Here is a 4296-nt window from a genome sequence, read left to right as displayed (position 1 = left end):
ATGTATGTGTAAAAGTTAGTTTCTCTAACAAACTTCAACTAACTAACTAACTATAACTAACTCTCTAGTTTGTAGTGCTCCTCTATATGTGGTGTACCATTAGAAAAGCTGAAGCATATGAGGAAGATACTAGGTAACTTGCAGTGCAAGGTAGCTAATACAGGGTCCTACAACAATTAGTACCCACTCCGAACATGTCCTGTTGATAATTTAAAATATTTGATTTTGATAGTTTAGAATATTAATTACTTTTTTCATACATTGATGTTTATTTAGTATTTTATTATATAAATTATTTGAAATGTATGTTTGGATATGGGGAAGATAAAACCATCGTCGCCCCGTTGTCATGCCTAATTTCAGCCAATAAATTATTTGACATATCTTTTTTGAAAATTTCATTGTGTTTGATTAAATTACATATAAATTTTATATAAGCTAAATAATTCATTCAGAGTATATTAGTGATCGATTTTATTTCAATCTTAATGGAATGATTTTCTTTCAAATGTCTTTTTCTACACTCTTTTAAAATATTTTTAACTATGAAATTGTCTAAATTTAAAAAAATATAATTTTTAACTCATATTTATATTATTTTATTTTGAAAACAAGCTGATTTAAGAATCGAGAAAATGTTTTAGAAGAAAAGCATCGAGAAAATAGTATGCCTTTTTTAAATAAAGGCAAATTATTAAATAAAAAAGAAAAACAAAAAGGGATGAAGGGATATAAAACCTAACCCATCAGAAAGATAGAAAAAAATGATAGTTGAACATGCCCACCCTATATCTTAAAAAAGTTTCAAAAACATAAATAGTAAGTCAATTTCACCAAGTGTCATAATAAAAAAAAATCTCCATAAAGTAATCTATCTTTATATGCATTTTCCTCTCTGAAAATGTGACATATATTGAATATAAAGGAGAATATAGTGTGCAAAATATTCTTTCATTTAATTAAAAGTTACCGAGGGACTACATTCAAATTAGAAAAGCATGATTGGTCGGTATTGAGCCAATTTCAAGTCAAAGATCTCTCTAATTCTTTTTGTTAGCATAATCGATAGCAATCATGATTTTATGAAATTCGGCTTGAAAGGAGGTGAAAACTCTAATCGTAGCAGAGAAAACTCCCAAGAATATTCTTAAATTATCCCTAAATATGCCATTATAAGTTAATATTCCACAATTTTCTCTTGAAGTTTCATTCATGTTGCACTTAATCTAGTTATTACTAGAAAAACATCAATTAAAATGTATGATTTTATATACAGAAGGGGGTTGACATTTGATGTCAAAGAATTTAATAATTATAAATTTGTAAATTAAAGAGTACGTGTGTCCTTGAAAGAAGTAGATGTATATAGACCAGTTGTAACATGAAGAATGTCTATATCAAAGTCAATTTAGCATTTTGAAATCTAATATCATTTCTCGCATGCCTTGTTTTCTAAATAATTATAATGATAAGAGTCATTATCAAATTCTGAATTTGAGGACTCTAACTTCTAACAATATGTTTAAATAAGTTTTCGTAAGTAGTTCTATAAATGTTAATACCAAAGAATCATTTCATTCAATTCCAAAAAAGTAAACTGTACTTGCATATCATAAATAAGTGGTTTGTAATTTCCATAAAATGATTACATAGAGAGCATCTTGAAATCATATGCATATCCGTTCAAATCAAGTTTTATTGTCTATTGCAATAACATTATGCATTAGTTTCTAAATCACTAATGATTTAGCATGTGGTATGTAGGGATACCAAATGAATTTAGTTCAAGAAGGTTCAATGTGATCCCTCCTCATATAATTATAAACATCTTTAAAAGATAGATCACCATTTGTAGAGCAATTGCAAATGAGTTTATCAATAATAGTATTATCAAATGACAAGTTAATTTTCAAAGTATATTTAACAATTTGAGGAGGCAAAATGGATAAACCACGAGGAATGTTTCAATTGATATCTTGGATAATTAAATTGACCTTAATAGTTTGAATAAATTGAACATCCACTATAAATACTTAGAATAAATCTTTAATTCTGTATTCCAACTAATTGTTAGTTTATAACTTAATGTTCTTTTCATTACCAACCTGCTATATATATTATATTCCTCTAGAGGGAATTTTTTTTTATAAATATTGTGAAATACTCCACTAATAAATTAATTATGATTTCATACAAAAAAAAACATGAGATTATCATTGAGTTTAATTTTTATCAAATTTAAATTTTTTATAAGATGATTTACATTTCAAACTTTGAAATGATATTAGTAATTTTTTTCTTTTTTGAGTAAAATAAATGTAAAACATTAAATAATTGCGATGAAAAATGCATCGCTTTCTTTTCCTTCACTTTATTATATGAAATCAAATATATACTTCGTTATGTGACAGTCAAAGGCCCAAATAGACGAATCACAATCATTATACAATGTATATAATCATCACACGAGAGATGTAAGATACATTTTTTATCTTCACTTTTAACTTCATTTATCTTTTGGGAATTGACTCAAATGACGCCCTTTTAGCTCAGTGGTAGAGTAACGTCATGGTAAGGCGTAAGTCGTCGGTTCAAATTCGATAAAAGGTTTTTTTTTATCAAAAAATGATAACAATAGTATTCCTATTTGAAGGAAGATATACAAATATTCTTGATATTTGTAAGAAGTTTCTGTTTGTAATAAAATAAAAAAATCCGAAGGAATAGTTGAATCTCATTAAAAAATTGAATTTAGAATTGAAACTCTATTAAGTTATCAATCGACAAAAATATAATTTTTCTATTCGAAACCCAGTCGAAAACAAGGAACAGTCTACAAGAAATCATATCATATATAAAATGAAAAAAACCTCGAAGGTTCCATCCCTGAAGATGCTAGGAGGTGTTCGGAAATGGTTTGAAGTAGTTGGGTAGGAGGATTACTATGACTATAGCTCTTGGTAAATTTACTAAAGATCAAAATGATCTATTTGATATTATGGATGACTGGTTACGGAGGGACCGTTTTGTTTTTGTGGGTTGGTCCGATCTATTGCTCTTTCCTTGCGCCTATTTTGCCTTGGGGGGTTGGTTCATAGGTACCACCTTTGTAACTTCATGGTATACTCATGGATTGACAAGTTCCTATTTGGAAAGTTGTAACTTCTCAACTGCAGCAGTCTCTACTCCAGCTAATAGTTTAACACACTCTGTAGGGTCTTGAAGCATAGGGAGATTTGACCCGTTAGTGTCAATTAGGTGGTCTGTGGACTTTTGTTGCTCTTCGCGGTGCTTTCGGATTAATAGGTTTTATGTTACGTCAATTTGAACTTGCTCGATCTATTCAATTGCAGCCTTATAATGCAATCACATTCTCCGGTCCAATTGCTGTTTTTGTTTTTGTATTCCTTATATATCCACTGGGCCAGTTTGGTTGGTTCTTTGCGCCTAGTTTTGGTGTAACAGCTATATTTCGATTCATTCTCTTTTTCCAAGGGTTTCATAATTGGACATTAAACCCATTTCTTATGTAGAGAACTAAAAGTGAATTGGATATTGAAGTATTAATCTTACAATTCCATCCCACACCACCGTATCGGAGATCAACACTACCACTTTAAGAGTCCAACAACACCAATTCTAGTTCACGTGTGGAACAAATACCCACCTTATATAATACACAATATTTACACTTAAGAATAACTAAAGTTCAAAATCGAAAGGAAGACAATTTTAAAGTTAGTTAGATATTTTTCGACAGATAACAAGTTAGGAGTGTATAAGTACATTAAAAACATGATTCAATTAAATCTTTTTCAAGTCGATTGAAATCTATCATAATTGACAATACTCTAGACAGAGTCAAAACATAGTAGGGTTGGATAATTGCACTTTACGACCATGCTTTATGTACATAGAGTCACAAAGCGAAACAAGATGAACATTGTAGAGTCATGGATTTGAAAAATTAGCATGAGGATAAGTAAACTTAACAAGTCGAAAAATAAAAGACATTAAGTCGAAATTAGGGCATCATTTACCCCATAATAAATCTAACATCTCATGCATCATCCGTGTAAATAACTACATGAAAATTCATTTTCTATATGCCATGATCTATGGACTAGAAATACTATTTTTTTCTATCAACACTACAGTGTATCTTAAGCACTTTATACTTTTCATTTTCAATATGCCACGATCCATGATATATTATATTAGAATTTGTCTAAATTAAAGCCAACTGACCTAATGAACCTAGAATAACATCTTGAAGAATTGGTTTATGACTTCATA

The 4296-nt window shown here is 29.2% G+C and overlaps 1 pseudogene; it reads left to right on the top strand.

The window, feature by feature from the left end:
• The first annotated feature begins 2890 nt into the window (after positions 1–2890).
• Positions 2891–3533, top strand: LOC127121785 (photosystem II D2 protein-like; annotated as a pseudogene).
• Positions 3534–4296: the final 763 nt, after the last annotated feature.

The sequence above is a fragment of the Lathyrus oleraceus genome, chromosome 2, assembly GCF_024323335.1.
Source record: "Lathyrus oleraceus cultivar Zhongwan6 chromosome 2, CAAS_Psat_ZW6_1.0, whole genome shotgun sequence".
Classification (NCBI taxonomy): Eukaryota; Viridiplantae; Streptophyta; class Magnoliopsida; order Fabales; family Fabaceae; genus Lathyrus; species Lathyrus oleraceus.
Note: the sequence above shows the minus strand (reverse complement) of the source record. Positions and strands in the feature narration are given on the sequence as shown.